This window comes from Apodemus sylvaticus, chromosome 4, assembly GCF_947179515.1.
Source record: "Apodemus sylvaticus chromosome 4, mApoSyl1.1, whole genome shotgun sequence".
NCBI lineage: Eukaryota > Metazoa > Chordata > Mammalia > Rodentia > Muridae > Apodemus > Apodemus sylvaticus.
The window spans coordinates 46,954,502-46,973,881 of record NC_067475.1 but is presented as its reverse complement, the minus strand read 5'-3'; the positions used below and the strand labels follow the sequence as shown (position 1 = coordinate 46,973,881).

Sequence of the window (19,380 nt, the reverse complement as noted above, 5' to 3'; positions counted from 1 at the left end):
AGTAACTATGTTGTCAGTGTCTTTGTATGGAAAGAAGTATTAGAGGAAGTTCAGTTTGAAAGGAAATAACGCAGAACAGAAATCTGGATGGAAAGGAAGGAAGTTTAAATATCTTTAGATATTTTTGTAAAATACAAAATTTGTCTTTTCTTAATTTCTGTAAAAGAAATTTGACTTAAAATATTTAAAGTGCATTTAGGGCTCAAAATACCATAGCAGTAAAAGTTATGGCGACCTTGGCACAGATCATACATGCATCAGTGAAAGTAAAACTACACAGGCTGACAGGCTGAGGGTGCCTATTATAATGTCTAGACAAACTCTAAGATCTAATGATAATGGAGAGGTCTTTTCAGCTCAAGAAAAGACAAAGGGAATAAAAAAGAAAGCTGCAAAGCAAATGCCAAAAGATAGATTTAAATCCATTTAAACATTCCAACACTTACAATGAAATGCTAAGTTAAAAGGCAGAGAGTGCTGGGCAGTGGTGGCACACACCTTTAATCCCAGCACTTGGGAGGCAGAGGCAGGCAGATTTCTGAGGCCAGCCTGGTGTACAGAGTGAGTTCCAGGACAGCCAGGGCTACAGAGAAACCCTGTCTCGAACCCCCCCCCCCCCAAATATTAAAAAAGGCAGATAGCACTCAAAAATTTAAGGTCTGAGCCACATACTCTAGAAGATGCAAAATTTAAATAGAAGGGTGTTAAAAATAATGGACAGAAAACTTCAACAAAATATGAAAGGGTAATATAGTTTCACCAGTCTTCTACTAATGCCCAAGAAAAGTATTCAAGGAGCTGGAGAGGTGGCTTATGGATCAACAGTGTAGTGCTCTTCCAGAGGACACGCAGCCAGCTCCCAGCACCCAAGCCAGAGGACTCACAATTGTCTGTAACTCCAGATCCAGGGGCTCCAAAACTCTCCTCTGGGTTCTGCAGAGACCTGCCCTCAAGTGAGGACTCACCACACTCATACACACGTGATTAAAAATAAAATAAATTTTTAAGAAGAAAAAAAAGTCTTCAAAACAAAGGATGTCATCAAAGATGAGGGCATTTCATATTGATAAAATGATCAATTAGCTAAGAAAACCCAGCATCTATCTATGGATATTTTGTATCTATGGATATTTTGTATCTACAGTGGATTGGAAGACTGAACACCATTAACATATTGGGGTTTTCTACATGGAGCTGTGTATTCAAGGCAATCTCAAACTCTAAGCAGGCTCGTTCTTAACTTGGTTGAAATTGATCAGCTGAATCTAAAATTTATGTGCAAACACACAAAACATAGCATATAATCTTACGAATAAAATAGTAGCTCTTATACTGATTTCAAAATTTATTATTTTATTAAAATACCACGTAATAAAAGTAGTTCTGTTGAAAATGTAAATGGATCAGCAGAACTGGATATAGAGGAGAAAAATAAGCCCAAAATTTTTTTTGAATTATATATATTCTTTATTTACAGTTCAAATGTTATCCCATTTCCTGGTTACCCCCCCCCCCAGAAAATCCCATAAGCCATCTCCCCACCGCCAATCAACCCTTCCCCACTTCCCTGTCCTGGTATTCCTCTACACTACAGCATCAAGTCTTTCCAGGACCAAGGGCCTCTCCTCCCTTTGGTGTCTAACAAGACTGTCCTCTGCTGCTGATGTGTCTAGAGCCATGGGTAACTCCATGTGTACTCTTTGGTTGATGTTTTTGTCCCTGAGAGCTCTGGGAGTACCAGGTGACTCATACTGTTGTTCCTCCTGTGGTGCTGCAAACCCCTTTTGGCTCCTTGGGTCCTTTCTCTAGCTCCCCCATTGGGGAACCTGTGTTCACTTCAATGGCTGGCTGAGAGTGTCCCCTTCTGTATTTGTCATGCACTAGGAGAGCCTCTCACATGATAGCTATATCTGGCTCTGGTCAGCCAGCACTTGTGGGCATCCAAAATGGTGTTTGGTTTTGTAACAGTATATAGGATGCATCCCTGGGTGGGGTAGTCTCTGGATGGTCTTTCCCTCAGACTCTGCTCAACCTTTTGTCTTTGTATCTCCTTCTGTGGGTATTTTTGTCCCTTTCTACAAAGGACCCAAGGATCCATACTTTGTTTTTCATACTTCTTAAGCTTCATTTGATATGTGAATTGTCTTGGGTATACCAAGCTTCTAGGCTAATATCTACTTATCAGTGAGAAACACGGACATTTTTAAAATGCCAGTTGAATTTTGGCAAGTCACCAGGTCAATCCAACAGAGAAAGACATTCTCCCCACCCCAAACAAATATTACTATAACATTGAGAAATTTATAGGTAAAAATATAAAAATATAAAAATACAATTTTATAGATAAAAAATAAAATATCTGAGATGGCTGATAGGACTGAACTAAAATGCTTAATACTCTAGAAACCTACTGGGAATAAAACCTCAGAAGCATCTCTGTGACTTTTGGGAACACAAAGGTCTCTGAGGACTCTAAAAGCAATAGCCATAAGGAAAAATTGTTGTATTCTATGAATATCAAGATTTTCTTCGCACAATAAAACAACAATAAGGCAGAAGTATAAGGCAGAGACTGGGTGAAATGATTCTCAAATGTGTATCTGACAAATGTCTTATTTCTAAGTCATATGAAGAAATGCTTTAGTTGTGCCTGGGAGATGACTCAGTGGTGAAGAGCACCCCCTGTTCTTCTGGAGAACTGGGGCCTAGTTTCCAGCACACACAGGTGGCTAAGGACCATCTGTAACTACAGTTCTACAGGATCTGTTGCCCTCCTCTGGCATGCCTTGGCATTGCACACACATGGTGCATAGGAGGTCAGCATGCAGAATGCGCATCGATCCATTCTTATCTCCTTGTACCAAGCTCAACTCCAAATGGATCAAGGACCTCCACATAAAACCTGACACACTGAAACTAATTGAAAAAAAACTGGGGAAGACCCTGGAGCACATGGGCACAGGGGAAAAGTTCCTGAATAGAATACCAATAGCTTATGCTCTAAGATCAAGAATTGACAAATGGGACCTCATAAAACTACAAAGTTTCTGTAAGGCAAAGGATACCGTCAAAAGGACAAAACGTTAACCAACAGACTGGGAAAGAATCTTCACCAACCCTAAATCTGACAGAGGGCTAATATCTAATATATACAAAGAACTCAAGAAAGTAGAACCCAGAGATCCAAATAACCCCATTAAAAAGTGGGGTATGGAGCTAAACAAAGAATTTTCACATGAAGAACTTCGGAGAGCTGAGAAACACCTTAAGAAATGTTCAACATCATTAATCATTAGGGAAATGCAAATCAAAACAACCCTGAGATTTCACCTCACACCAGTCAGAATGGCTAAGGTCAAAAACTCAGGAGACAGCAGGTGTTGGCGAGGATGTGGAGAAAGAGGAACACTCCTCTACTGCTGGTGGGATTGCAAGATGGTGCAACCACTTTGGAAATCAGTCTGGCGGTTCCTCAGAAAACTGGGAATGTCACTTCCTGAGGACCCTGTTATACCACTACTGGGCATATATCCAGAGGATTCTTCAGCATGCAATAAGGACACATGTTCCACTATGTTTATAGCAGCCCTATTTGTAGTAGCCAGAAGCTGGAAAGAACCTAGATGTCCTTCAACGGAGGAATGGATACAAAAAATGTGGTATATTTACACAATGGAGTACTATTCAGCCATTAGAAACAATGAATTCATGAAATTCTTAGACAAATGGATGGAGCTGGAGAACATCATACTAAGTGAGGTAACCCAGTCTCAAAAGATCTATCATGGTATATACTCACTGATAAGTGGATATTAGCCTAGAAACTTTGAATACCCAGGACATAATCCACAAATTAAATGATGTCCAAAAAGAATGGAGGAGTGGTCCCTGGTTCTGGAAAGACTCAGAGAACCCTATACTCAGTGCAAGGGTATAGGGGAATTCCAGAACAGGGAAGTGGGAAGGGGTGGATGGAAGAATAGGGGGAAGGAAGAGGGCTTATGGGACTTGCGGGGAGTGGGGACCCAGAAAAGGGGAAATCATTTGCAATGTAAATAAAAAATAAAATAAAATATAAAAAATAAATAAACAAAACACATACATCCATAAGCAAAAAATAAGTAAATCTTTAGAAATGAAATGGTTTAGTAAAACAACCGTAATTTTGATATCTAGTTCTTAAGAAAGAGGAAGAGTTGGAAATACAATTAAACAAAAGAGACTATATGAATGCTCATCAAGTACGTAGAAAATCTTCCTTAAAGCAGTCACATGTACAAAATAAACTAAAACCATTTCCATTTCCTAAGAGGTTGACCTGAAGAGGACAGAAATGTCAAGTGCTGGTGAGGAGGTGAAGTGAGAGGCGCTATCACTATGGTAATGGCAGGAAGCTTTATGGCTGGTTTGAGACAGTTTCTAGAATTAAAGCTCGTGACTTCTTCCTTTCTTTGGTTTGGCTCTGACCTCTTTAAATGACATTTTTGTAAACGCACTTTCACAGAAGTTAATGCATACTTGCTACTTCCCCACCTGCTTCCATTTGTCCCCAAAATCACGACCACAAAGCACCTAGCTGTCTTGATGGTGCTTGACGAAGCTCACCAGCTGCCTCTTCTGTCAAAGATCTGTTGTTCGATCAGTTTCACTGAGGCAAATGGTATAGAAAATTTTGCCTGTGGTTTGCTGATTATATCTCATCTGTGTTTCTTTAATCTTCATTCCAGTTTCTGTATTTATCTATGCAGCTGACATCTTTTTCATACAATCCATTGTATGTCACTGAACTATCATGGGACTGACATTGGACCACGCTTACTCTATGTTCTGCTATTATTATATCCCATTTGCTTTTGTCAGGTTCCAGACCTAGGACCCTTAGATATTTTTTCCACTTCTCTTATCATCTCCCTTGTTTTCTATGTTGAGTCTACCACCAGGTTTCATTAATTCTTCTTTCTAATGCCCTTACATCCACCCTCTGCCTCTGATCTGCTCCTTAGATCTCATGTCTAACTTCTGATTGTGCTGGGAACATACATAGAGTGCTCACTCACAGCCTCCTCTAAGATTAAACTCATCACTTACAGGGACTTACAATCCCTGATTTGTACCATTGGTACAAACATAGAGACACCTGGTTATCATTTCCTTGGGGCCAGGTACCCTTCCCAGCATGGGTATGTCTTAGACAGGAAGAGTCTACTTAGGAGAACAGTAAAGGAAGTAGCCTGGAATATCCATCTTCCTGCCTTAAGGATTTCATAAAAGGAAAGGAATGTCTTTCTTCCCAGGCCAGAAAGCTAAGAGCTTCCATAAACTAGACCCACTCTTACATCTCATGGAGACTCTCATCTAAAAGTAGAAACTTGGCTATACAGAGGAGACAAGATAAAATAAACTGTGTGTGTGTGTGTGTGTGTGTGTGTGTGTGTGTGTGTGTGTGTGTGTTTCCAGTCCTAATCATCTGTCTCTGCCTTTCCCAGAATTTAGTTATTTAGACTCAAGGAATTCCTATCTACCCGAAGGGATTCTAAGTCCCTTTTCTGTTATCTGCAAAGACCTTACTAGCAAAGGGATGGCTCTACCTACTCGTGTATTCTAACTTAAAATGTTGATAGAAGGTTCTTCTTCATCCCTTCACTGGGAGTAACATGTTCTCTTCCAGGACCCAGTTTACCTCTCAAGCCCTTTCTGTGGAATTCCTGGTTGTTGAGTGACCTAAAAGAAAGGCTGGGTTTGTCACATTTCCTTGGATAAATGCAAGAGGAAGTGAATTACTCTCATATCAGCTTATAATTTTGGTCAGCCTGTATCAGGGGCTACTTCTGTTCTCATGAAATCAGACATTGTTCCTGTTCTCTGAATGTTGGCTGTGATTGCTCTGTTTAAGGGCCATGCATCTTCTTTGACAGGCTTGTCCATCATGTCAATGAAGGCTCATGCTGTATTAAGTGACCCATCAAAACGTTTGAAATTATCCTTCCTCTATTATATTACAACTTTGAATTCCATCTTTCCAAGTTTCACTAATGATTACAAGATTTCATCCTTACTACCATGTGTTTAAAGATCCCATCGTATCCTCTGATCTTGACATGAATATATAGATCTGTAAGCCAGATGTCTTGATTCTGACTACTTGGCCACTCTTTGACATTGCTGCCTCTCACCATCTGACACTGAGAACCCTGCAGAGTTCCTCCTTGCACTTCTCTGAGATCAGTCTCTTCCTGATCTCTTCACTGGATGAGTCTTCACCATCCAGCTGAGATTCAAATTTTATCTTAACTTTCTTCAGGCTTGCACCTAACTGATGAGGGCAGCCACACTAAGAACAAGTGCTTGCCGTTGCCAGCACTCCAGATTTCCTACTCAAGATTCTCCTTGGTTGTTCTCAACCTGCTCTGTCACAGGATAAACCAGGATAAAGGTGTGAATGAAGGTGTAGCTTTTCATGGGGTCAATCTGGCAATGTGTACTTAGATTAGCACTCTTGATTTTTTTTTCTTACATTCTCTCCTTCTGTTCCCTGCTCTCCTCAACTCCAACAAAAGCCGGCATTACTTCTTATACTCCCTTGAGACAGGATCTCACTATGTACCCTAATCTGGCCTAGAACTCTCTTTATAGCTCCAACTGGCCTTAAGCTCAGTTTTCTCCTGCCTCAGCCTATGCTGGGATTATAGGCGTGGACCACCACACTTCAGCTACTTCTCTTTTTCTTTATATGAGAAACCATTTCTGCTGTCCCCGTCTCTTATCCTATGCACATCTCCTTTACAAATATTACATGAGCTCTACTCCAAAAACACCCCAGTTCAAAAGCTTTGAGAGAATCTTCTACACCCATAGAACGACATTCATATATCTTTAGGACTGTAAGCATATCTGTGGGGGTTTCGGTAATTAACTGATCCTTGACGACCTAGCCTACTGTGGAAGGCATTATATTCTGGGGAGGGTATGTGTGTCCTTAACTACATGCAAGTCAGGAGGTCAAGCACAGGTGGCATTCACTTATTTCTCTTGACTGTGGCTACAATGTGAGCAGCTGCTTCGAGCTCCTGTCACTGCGATTTCCTCACAGGGATGGACTTGTAGCCAAGAAGCGAATTGGTGGTATAGGCCTCTTTCTCCCCCAAGCTGCTTCTTGTTCGGGCGTTTTAGAGAAGCAAAGAAATGAAATTAGATCACTGTGTCCTAGTCATTGTTTGTTTCATTTAATTAGGCAGAAAAAAAAGGAGAAGTAAAATAGCACATCTTTACCAAGTGTTTGTGCTGAGCAGAAATCATCTTTGATATGAGGCGATGCAACCTTGTCCTAACCTGATTTGAACTTGATCATTGCCACCTGCCTCTGATACCAGTTTCGATCTTTATTTTTTATAACCCCTGGTTATAGAGTCCTGATGGTTTTGGCTTTTCCAGTTACTTTTGCATTATTTAATTATTCTTATTAATTCTTATTCTTATTCTTATCAGTATTGGAGTGCTGCTGTCCCATCACTGAGGCACAGGTCCAACTTTCCTGTTTATGAGCTAACGTCTGGGCTTGTCCCCTGGATGCCCTCCTTAAGAATTGCCACTACAGGAAACTCTTCTGGCAAAGGTTCCATCAATTTAGGGGTCTACTCTGGTCTTAGTCTTTGATATCAGAGGAAAGGTCCCCAGGCCTTCCAAAGTTAGCCCTTCTAAAAATCACACTACAATTTCCTACAATCCTACGTTTAAGAGAAATCCCTTTATCAGAGTATGCTCTATTATCTTCCATTCTAATACGTATATTTGGAGGCACATTCCTTAACCCCAGCTCTCCTCTTTTCAACAGCTCAGCTCCTTTAATCACTGCCGCAGCCTGATTGACTTCCTCTAATTTAGCAACATTTAATGATTGCTCTTTATACAATGGCTGCTGCGCACACTCTCAACACGGTGTTCCTATTATGTCCTGACAAAATTTGGACCGGCATCATGCTTTCTATGATTTACGATTATCTTTTTCCTTCCCTTTTCTTGGTGCAGTTGAGATCTCCTATAACCATCTAGTTCAGGAATGAATGGATTACCTGTTTCCAGCTTCAGCCTCATTACCGTTCTAGACCACAACACTGCAAATGGGGTAGAGGGGGCCAAGCCCGGCTCCTCACCACGGGGTTAGCAGTTTCCAGTAGTTAGTTTCTATTCCAGTTCACCTCTTGCTGCTGTGTGGACAGCGGGTGCTTTGTGGACATTTGAGGAGGGAGCATGTCTTTCTCCCTGATAATCTCATCTCTCTTCTTTCTTGATCCCAGACCACCAGAATGCCAATGGGCAAGACATTTCTCAGAGGGGAACAGTAATCTCATGCTAATTCTCTCTTAGCGCCAGCTCCCAGGCACATATAACTTACTGCCTTACTTCTGTGTGCCTGTCTACCCCCACTTACCTCTTTGTACCTGACCCTTTCATCCAGACAGGACACATTGTGCGAAGTCATTTAATTAGCCATGATGACTGTTGTACATCTGCAGAAAGCATTCTGCTTTCACTGAAACCGTCGCATTTCCCTTACTTTGAGACTTCGTGTGAAGTGAAAAATTAGTTTCATTTGGCTTTATTCCATAGCCCCTTCCAAATGGTGGTTTTTGCTACTGCAGCTTTGTTCGGAAACATTAGAGTCTTAACAAAGGGCCACGTCAAGCTCCTCAATAATGTTTGTCAGGATTAGTAATTTTTTCCAATAATCGGGCTATAATTGTCCTCTCTGGTAGCACACTACCCTCCCCTTACCCAAGGACAATCTCTGCCTTAGCCACCATTCCATTTCATTTACAGGGTCTGAAATATCTGCTCACTGTTGCTGTCTCTGTGCAGTTGCTCCTCGGCTACGAGCAGAGCCTTTGTAAAGTGGGAGATCTTTATCATACTTCCTGGTATCTGGTGCAGAACACAACCCTTAGGAGAAACTCAGCATAGACTGTCTGAATGCAGGAGCAAGAACTCAAACAAAACCCTTATCATCTGACTCAGACAGGAAAGACACTAGTCATGCAAGTCTGGAGACCCGAGTTCAATTCCTGGAATTTATAAATAGGTAAGAAGGGAAAAGTGACTCCATATCATTGTCCTCTGTCTGACCTCCCCTTACTGCCCCCCATACATATCAGGCACACACAGAGAATAATAAATACAACTTATTATTAAAAACCATATTAGCTTTATCTAGCACGAATACTGATGCATATCCTAACACTTACACCCTAAACACTGGATCTATTTTTTCAATGGTAGAGAATACCCAGAAGGAAATTATTTCCACTTTACTAATCACCGTTACTAGGTGCCTTGCCCCAAACACAATAGTACATCTCTCTCACTCATGATAAGACTTTTTGCCTCATAGCTCTCCGCCAGTATTTTGTGTCTAATGTTAATATTTAATAGGCATCTGTTTTTCAAATAAAACCTTATTAGTACAAGTTTCTACTACCCTGAGTTTGTGTTTACTTTTGTACTTTTGAAATCTTTGTTTTTTCAATAGATTGTTTACTGAAGAAAGCTTGTGACCAATAAACGTATGGTATGTGATCAATCCTAGTTGTTAGAAAAATCCGCTTTTATTCTTTTTTTTTTTTTTTTTTTTTTTTTTTTTTTTTTGAGGCTATGGGCGCATGCTTGGCAGCAGATGGCACTTTTTTTTTTTATATTTTTATTTTCTATATTCTTTGTTTACATTCCAAATGATTTCCCCTTTCCCGGATCCCCCCTCCCCATATGTCCCATAAACCTTATTCTCTCCATCCATTCTCCAATCACCTCCCTCCTTTTTCTCTGTCCTTATATTCCCCTCCAACGCTAGATCAATCCTTTCCAGGATCAGGACCCTCTCCATACTTCTTCATGGGAGTCATTTGTTATGCTATTTGTGCCTTGGGTATTCAGAGCTTCTGGGCTAACTAATACCCACTTATCAGAGATTGCATTCCATGTGTATTCTTTTGTGATTGGGTTACCTCACTTAGGATGATATTTTCCAGATCAAACCATTTGCCTAAAAATTTTGTGAATTCATTGTTTCTAATTGCTGAGTAGTATTCCATTGTGTAAATATACCACATTTTCTGTATCCATTCCTCCTTTGAGGGACATCTGGGTTCTTTCCAGCTTCTGGCTATTATAAATAAGGCTGCTATGAACATAATGGAGCATGAAGCCTGTTCTATATTTTTCTTTTCATTTTTCTCTCTCATACAAACTTCCTGACTGCAGTTTTCCCTCCCTCCACTCCTCCCATTCCCCCAACCCCACACAGACCTCCCCCTTTCCTCCCGGTCCACTTCTCATTTCTTTTCAGAAAAAAAGCAACTCTCCTAGGGATAGCAACTGAACACAGTGTAACACGTTACAATGTCTTGTTGTACAATAAATAGGTAGAAATTTTCCTATCAAGTCTGGACAAGGCAACCCAGTAGAAGGAAGAGATCCCAAGGACAGGCAAAAGAGTCAGAGTCGGGCCCTCTTCCCACTGTTAGGAGTCCCAGAAGACCACCAAGCTACTCAGTCATAACATAAATGCAGAGGACCTAGCTCAGACCCATGTAGGCTATATGACTGCTGCTCCAGTCTCTATGAGCACCTATGAATCCTGCTTAGTTGATTCTGTGGGCTGTGCTCTCCTGGTGTCTTTGACCCCCTTGGTTCCTATAATCCTTCCTCCATCTCATCTGTGGGGTCCCCTGAGCTCCACCTGATGTCTGTCTGTGGGTCTCTCCATCTGATCCCATCAGCTGTGAGAGGAAGCTTTTCTGATGTCAACTGGGCTAGGCACCTATAGGAATCATGTTATTGACTTCTTTTTCCCAGTCAAGTTTGGTTCTATCCTGGGTCTCTTGGGCTATCGCGTCTCTGGTTCCTGGACATCCAGGCAGTGTTACTTGTGACTTTTGCTTTCTGTGACTTTCCATGCACCCTGCTCAATTTCCAGTTCCGTTGCTCATCGGTTTGTAAGGTTTTTGTGCATCATCAACATTTACTTGCTCTTGGGCCTTAACACTCCAATTATTCTTTCCAAGTAAGCCAGTCGCTTTTTTATTGTTGACTTTTCTACATTTGTATTTCATTTTATCACTTTAAATAAAATTTTTATAGTTTTCTTTATTGGTAAAGTTCTTCCTAGATGTTTTGAAGTGTTTCTTAGAACTAGGAGAGGGCTGAGTTTTCTCCTTCAAAGTTTTACTGTACAGCATTAAAAAATGTATTGGCCCTTGCCAGCCTGTCTTCTGACCAACTATCTTACATCACTTCTATTTTCCTAAAATTTGTCTAGTATTCTAGGTTTCCAATCATTTGGAAAAGAAGAATTCAAGTTTTTCAAACCAGTCATTTTACATTTGTATCAACTCGCACCCTCTAGTAGTCGTAAGGCATGCTTATGAGTACTGACGGCAGTGTGACTCCTACGCCATGCGGGCTTATTTAAAAGTAGCTTGGCATTTTATCATACAGTCTAATGGCTATTTTGTTGGATTTAGGAAAATTTTTTAAATTATAGTTCATTTCTTTTCATTTTTTTAAACAATTTAATTGTATGTGTGTATTTATATGGTGTGTTTATGAATGAATGGGATGTGTGTGTGTGTGTGTGTGTGTGTGTGTGTGTGTGTGTGTGTGTGTTGTGAGTGTAGATATCATTAGAAGCTAACAGTGTCAGATCCCCCCTGGAGTTGGAGTTACAAGCAGTTGTGAGTCCAGCTTGGCTGTGTGGGAAACTGAGCTTGGGTCCTTTGCAAGAGATGTAAGCACTCTTTTTTCTTTTTTTTAAGATTTATTTATTATTGTATGTAAGTACACTGTAGCTGTCTTCAGACACTCCAGAAGAGGGCATCAGGGCTCCTTACGGATGGTTGCGAGCCACCATGTGGTTGCTGGGATTTGAACTCAGGACCTTCGGAAAAGCAGTCAGTGCTCTTAACCCCTGAGCCACCTTTCCATCCTCAGTGTCTTTTCATTCTTATCTCATTTGGGGCCACTATTAATAAGAAATGCTGAAATCTAATTGATATTTTCCCTTCAAAAATGATTGTAATCAATTATGCTAAGAGACTTCTTGATTTAGAGTCATCCTTCCTTCTTCCCTTCCTCTCCCTAAAAGAGGCCAGTTTCTCCCATTAAATTATTGGAGCTTGGATCTGACTGATGGAGTATTCTATGTATTGGCAGGTTCTCCCAAGACTGAAAATAGATGCAATTCTACTACAGAGGCTAATGACACAGTACCACACAGATTTTCTGGACAGTACAAGATCCCAGTTTGGGAATCTTTTCTACTCTTTCTCCTTAAAAAACTCAGTCTTCTAAAATTATTGTCCCTTTGGCTTTTAGGGTTTACAGTGAGTGATGTTTTTGCTCTGTTAATGAAGAGGAAGCCACCAGTCATTCTCACCAGCACCAAGACTCACTGTTCTCAGTTTCCCATGATTATTAGGAGCTTTCATTATACTAAGGACTTGAGCTGGAAGAAAAGAAATAGCAGATAGGTTGCTATCTCCCCAAACACATGAAATTCAGTAGTTTAATAACCCTATAATTTATCAGACTGTGAATACACTAGGCTGTGGAGAGTTGCATAATAATTATGTGCATGGTAGTGTCTCTGTTTTTAATTGCTTATTTAATGGAAATATGTGTGCACAGGAGCAATTGTGACAAGAAAGAAGGTGATGGATGTTTCAACAATTTTATAAGTGTGTTTCAAGATGAGAGTAATAACTTCTAGCTGAAAGAGTTGAGAAAGTTTCTAGAGAAAATACTATCTGGGATTGGCCTTGGAGAATGAGATTAGATACCAAGACTCCAGAGGGAGTCAATGATTAGAGAAGGCTAACTTTGAACTTGAGTTGCATTCATTGTGTAGGATGCATTGAGATGATCCAGAGGGGAAAAAAGTATACTAGGGAGCAGTCAAGGCACAGGGCAGGGCTGAGCACAGTGTTTTGGGTCAAAGTGCATGAAGATTTAAAAAAAAAAAGGTAGAGCAGCTTGTCCTGAAAGATACTTAGCAGTGTCATCCTGGCAGAGGAGGAGCATTCTGCAGTTAGGCTTTAGAGAATGGAGGCAATAATCTAGAGAATACAATCAAAATCTGATCAAGAGATGAGGATGAGAAGAAACAGAATTGGAAGGTAATAATGGTCAGAGGAAACAGTCTGTGGGTTTGAGGCACAGACTAGATATAAAGATGAAGAATAAGAGGATAAGGAATTTGTATTTTTCTATTATTAAGCTTTGGAATTCTTTGTAGTTTTCTATTGTGGCTATTAAATAATCACCAACTCCATATCTTAAAACACAAATAGATTTTCTTAGAGCTATTCATATAAGAACCCAAATATGAGTTTTATAGGACTAAGTTCCAAGTGTTTGTAGATTGTGCTGCTTTACGGGAATTGAGGAGATGATCTAGTTTCTCACCTTTTCTGTCTTCCAGAGACTGCCTGACTCAAGTGTGGTCTCTTCCTTCATCCTTAAGGTTTATTACTTTGTTTCTGATAGCCTATCTCCATTTCTGACAGCATTCCTCCTATTTCCCTTTAATAAGCAATCTTGTGATCCCACTAGAGCCATTTTAGAGATGCAGGAGATTGTACTAAGGTCAAGAGCTTTCATCTAATTACAAGTGCAAATTCCTATTCACTGTGTAAAGTAACAAATCTACAGGTTTTGGAGATTAGGACTGGGACATCATTAAGGTGCCATGATTGAAAGCTTACATAAAATACATAATATTTGAACTATCCTTTATCTCGAATGACCATTTTTACCTGGGTACATGTTAACACCATCTTCCAGGATAATATTTTGTTGCTAGTCTGTCTATTTGGTCAGCTTAAATTCTGTCTCTTGTCCCCACTGTTAAAGAACAACATGATTCTTTTAAAGTGATTCCTTTTATTTCTTTAACTAGTTGGATTTTTCCTTTTGGTTTGTTTTTGCTTTTTTTTTTTCATTTTTCTTTTTATACACTCCCCTTTTTATACCTCTTTCTTTTAAGCTTCCAGATTGTAAACATATGATAAGCATTGAGAGCAAACATGTGCTATACTTTTAGATCCAAGGCAATTTCCTCAAGAATTTGCTCTTGATGGCAGATGGCTGTTTCAACATAGCAACCCATATGTTTCAAAATGCAACCCAAGAGGATAGGTGCCCAGTGAGCCCATCTCAGAGATTTAGCATAGAATTCTGAGATTCTGAAGCACCAGGATTTCTTCCTTCCTGAAACAAACTGAAGATCTAAGTTAATGTTCTTTTTTTAGATTTCTGACCATCTGTCTATCAGAGATGTCTAAACTTATGGAAGTCTTTATCTTGTGAATAAATTAAAAGTGGAACAGTGCATAGAACAACAGTGCAGGATCTAGAGCCAGATCAAGTACTGTCAATCACAGGTCCATTTTGTAATGACCTTCAGAAAATTTTGAACATGCTCATGTAATTTCTTATTAGTCAAATAATAATGCTAAATTAGTTTGTTATGGTTGTTAGCTAAAATGATTCATTCAAAGCTTTTACTCTAGAACATTTATGTATTGATTTCTCAGTAAACATTAACTATTAATACTTTTAAAAAGTTAAATCCATTAAAAATATGTGATATTACCAGACATCCTGGCTTAATGTCCTTAACTTTAACACTTGGGCAACAAAAGCAGAAAGATCTCTGTAAATTTGAGACCAGCCTGGTCTTACATAGCAAGTTATAGGATATTAAGGGGTACATGGTAAAACCCTGACTCAAAATAAATAAAAGATAAAAATATATCTGTGATGCATGCCAGAGTTCTGTCTTTGGTCAGCTGGAGACCCCATTGTAGCAAAGGCCACCTTAAAGAAACAGGACACTGACAACAAGAACTCAGGACTTCCTCATCTCTCTTACTGTGCTGGGCTTCAGTTTCATTCACTGATTAAAATGGAACAAACTGGTTTATGTTGTCGTTATTCTGAGCTTCTGTGCCTGGAAAGAGAAGATAGGAAAGAGAAAGACCTATTTTTTCCTAGAATTTCTGTGCTGTCACATTTTGGCTTACTCTTTCTGGGAATACTTTCTAAGACAGTTAATGTTTATTTACTTGATTTGGAGACCTTGAAAAATAAGGACTACTACTATCCAGATAAATTCTAGAGAAGTCCATATTTCCATTGAATGGCAGAAAGAAAATCCACAAAGACCTCACTCATCATTGAATGAACCCAGAAGCCAGGCATGATGGCTCATATCTATAATTTCAGTAATAGGGAGGCTGTGCCAGTAGATGATTATAAAATTTGAGGTCAGCACGAGCTACATATCAACAAGATCCTGACTGCATAAATAAATAAATAAATAAATGTAAATAGCCTTCTGATCGGACATCATTGAACCATCACCATGATGCAGATTTTTTGTGAGGACAATTACAGGGAAGACCATCACACTCGGGATTGAACCCTTGGATGTGATAGAAAATGTAAAGGCCAAGATCCAGGATAAGGAAGGAATTCCTCCTGATCAGCAGAGGTTGATCTTTGCTGGCAAGCAGCTGGAAGATGGCTGTATTTTGCCTGACTACAATATTCAAAAGGAGTCCATCCTTTATCTTGTATTGAGACCTCATGGTGGCTCTAAGAAAAGGAAGAAGTCTTTCACCACTTCCAAGAAGAGTAATCCTAGGAGGAAGAAGGTCAAGTTGGCTGTGCTCAAATACTATAAAGTGGAAGAAAATGGCAAAAGCAGCTGACTTCATCCAGAGTGTCCTTCTGATGAACATGGTGCTGGAGTGCTCGTGGGTAGCTGCTTTGACAGGCATTGCTGTGACAAGAGTTGACTGACTTACTGCTTTAACAAACCAGAAGACAAGTAGTTGTATATGAGTTAATAGAAAGAAGGAAGTGGAAGAATTAAGTAAATAGTAAATAAATGGAACATGGTTCATACTGGAAAGACAGTTCAGTAGATAAAATGCTTGCTCTGCAAGTGGGTCAGAGTTTGGGACCCGAGCATGCACTTGAGTGCTTTACTACCTGCCTGAATCCCAGTGTCTGTGGTGGTGAGAAAGAATCACTGGCTTTGCTAGCTAGTCTAGCCAGATTGGTGAACTGTGAGTACAACCATGTACAAAGTGGAACGTCATCTGGGAAGATACTGACATCAAAGTTTGGCCTCCACGCACAATACACATATGCACCATACACATGGGGGCATATGTTCACATGCATTTGCACCACACACAAGCAAAAAAGAGGGGGGGGGAATAAACAGTGAATCTGAGGAAGGGCACAGTGGCTCAGAAGATAAAGGTGCCTGCATGCAGGTCTGACAACCTGACTTCCATTCCTAGATCCCACAACCTAACAGGGAATAATTCCTAAGATTTAGGTATTTTCTGACTTCCACAGATGCATCAAAGTATGAAGAAGCATGGAATGGAAACATGCATGCATGAGCTCACACAGGCATGCACCACTTTGGGGGTGGGAAAAATGCAGTCAGAGACAGAGGAGCCGAAGCTGGTATTTCTTGACTCCTGGGTATCTAGTGGCCACTAGAAAACTGAACAGAGAAGTCTGGAACGAAGTGTTGGGGGTCCATAGGCCCGCTCAAGGCCAAGACCATTGGGGGCCCATAGGCTTAGGATAATGTCCAGCCTGGGAGCTGGGAGCTCTGGTATAGCTCATCAGTGAAGGCAGGGATGGTTGTCTGGAAGCACAAGGAGGCCTTCTACAGGATATTAGGGCAGTGGCTCTGTAAGGGAAGTCCTTCTCCATGCTCTCCATGGCGATGATAGATGAAAGAGACAGTCCTTGGTTCCAAACTGTTAATTGGTTGTTCAACATGGGAAATAGATATACCCACTTCTCAAGGTGGACCAGGGATTAACTACCTTTTGCAGGGAGGTATAGCTGGAAAGGGAAGCTTATTGGCTAAATCCTCAGGCCTCTAGGTAACTCATTAGTGTGGAGAACCTTGTTCTGGGCCTACGTGACCACAAGCCACTTTCCTTATGTGGGGACTGTGGACACGTGTTCCAGGCCACGAATCTGGCAGGGAGCAAGGAGCTGCCTATCATCTTGAGTGCACACCTGAGTTTCTGGGGACTCAGACCCGCTCTTCCTTACCAGGTTTCCTAGCAAAGTCCACTGTCCCACAGTAAATACAGTTTTATTAAAAAGGTTGGACCTGATTGGTCGACATGAGAATCATTTTCTATGTCTATAGCATTGAAATCACAGAGCTATTTGCTTGAAAGGTTTTGAACAGATTAACGAATTAGTCCAGTTGCTTACCTGCAGTAATTTTATAGAACAATATAGTAAAATTTCTCCTTCCTCAGAGGTTCCTTAAATCCTCCTTAATCTAGACAAGAATAATCAATTTTTATAGTTGTGAAGCGTTTGGTTCTGAGATTCTTGGGTAATGGTGTTAAATTTCACCTGAGACAGCAAAGTGAGAATAATTAGCTGGAGAAGTTATGAGTGTGCCAAACTCAAGGTGTAAGCCTTGCCGGTTCCCTTCAGGGTGGCTTTTGCCAAACTGCTAATCCTGGGATCTTCTGACCCTGAGACATGAGTGTGGAGTGACAGTGTGCAGGCTGTTGATGTCATCTTCCCTTTGCCCAAAGCCATATTTAGAAAGCCAGAGAGGCAGCTGCAGTGGGGGAACGGCTGCTTGAGTTCTTGCCTCTCCTCCCTATTCTCTTTATAACAGTCCAGTATCCACAAACCAAATTGCCTCATATCTAGATCTCCAAACCCGAAACATGTATAGCTCATTGAGAATTCCGAGTCTTAAATTCAGACAGGAACTTTGCTGATTGCTATCTGAAGATTACATCCCACAGTTAACACACATGCACAACACACACATGCACAACACACACACACACACCACTTTTCTTACTAACTATAGTTGAAAAATACTCTAGTCTGCTAAGTGAGGAATTACACAAATAAGAAACCTTAAATCCTCAGCACACCAGTTATGACACTCCGGTTTGTTTTTCCATGTTATAATCACGTGGCACATGCTATTTAGAACTTAAACTGTACCTATAATTTGTACTTTTCTGTTGTTAAATTATTTCCAGACAAGGTTTAAGGGAGTCCTATCTTAGAAGCTTTATGGTGTGTTGTATTTATGCATAGCATATGGAGAACTTCTCATTATTCTGCTATCTCTCATTAATGTAGCAGAGTTGGAACTGAATAATAGAAAGGAAATTTCCGCTAGAGGTAAGAATCTGCAAAGAGCCCGTGGAAGGTGATAGGGGACAGATGTGCCACACGTGTGGCAGCTACCAGATGAGCAGGCTGCCTGACCCTTAAGCTCTGCCCCTGTCTTGCTAGTTCTTATCAGTGGCTCTAATGCTGAGCTAAGCCGGAATCCTCCTGTGGCATTCAAGGCTCTCCTCAATTTCTGCAGCTTAGTTTTCTAACCGTTGCACTCTATGACGGTTTTCTAACCGTCTCATTGCACTCTACTAGACTCCTTCCCATTTTTGCCAACTGATTGGAGTGAGCATAAAACATGAAGTTGCTGATCAATAGATAGGAAGTTCCAGAACCCGAACATGAATACATTCCAGAGATGTACCATTCAGAATTGTTCTTACAAGTAACAATGTGTTGCATACTTAAATTATATTGAGGGCAAATACATGCTAAGTTCATCACCACATTGAAATAAACAATAAACACATGGGATACATAGAGAATACACAGTGGTAGATTTAAACTCAAACATGTCAACAATAGTAAGCATGAATGGGGAAAATATTCTTATCAAGGTGGAAAGACTATCACGTTGATTAAAAAAAAAAAACGACCCAAGTAAACTTACAATAAATTCACTCTAAAATAAATATGGAAATATTTTGACAGTAAATAGACACAAAAATATAACATGGTGATATTAGTTAAAACATGGCTAAAGTAGTCATATTCAAATGAAGCAAATTAGATTTTAGAGAAAATTTGTATAAAGTGATAAAGAAATTTTTACATAATTCTTAAAGAGGCAATTTTTCAAGAGAACATAATTTTAAGTAGTTATACACTTAGAGAACTTAAAAGTACACAAAGTTCCCTGCTTCTAAGTGGGATTCAAGCATCCTCACTTGGGTCTTCCTTCTTGTTTAACTTCTTTGGGTCTGTAGCATGGGTATTCTGTACTTTTTGGCTAATATCCATTTATCAGTAAGTACATACCATGAATGTCCTTTTGGGCCTGGGTTACATTCAGGATGATATTTTCTAGTTCCATCCATTTGCCTGCAAAATTTATGGTGTGTTTGTTTGTTAAAAGCTGAATAGTAGTTCATTATGTAAATATATCACATTTTCTCTATCCATGCTTCAATT

The 19,380-nt window shown here is 40.1% G+C and overlaps 1 pseudogene; it reads left to right on the top strand.

The window, feature by feature from the left end:
* The first annotated feature begins 13,134 nt into the window (after positions 1-13,134).
* LOC127683563 (ubiquitin-40S ribosomal protein S27a-like) lies at positions 13,135-15,884 on the top strand (annotated as a pseudogene).
* The last annotated feature ends 3,496 nt before the right edge of the window (positions 15,885-19,380 follow it).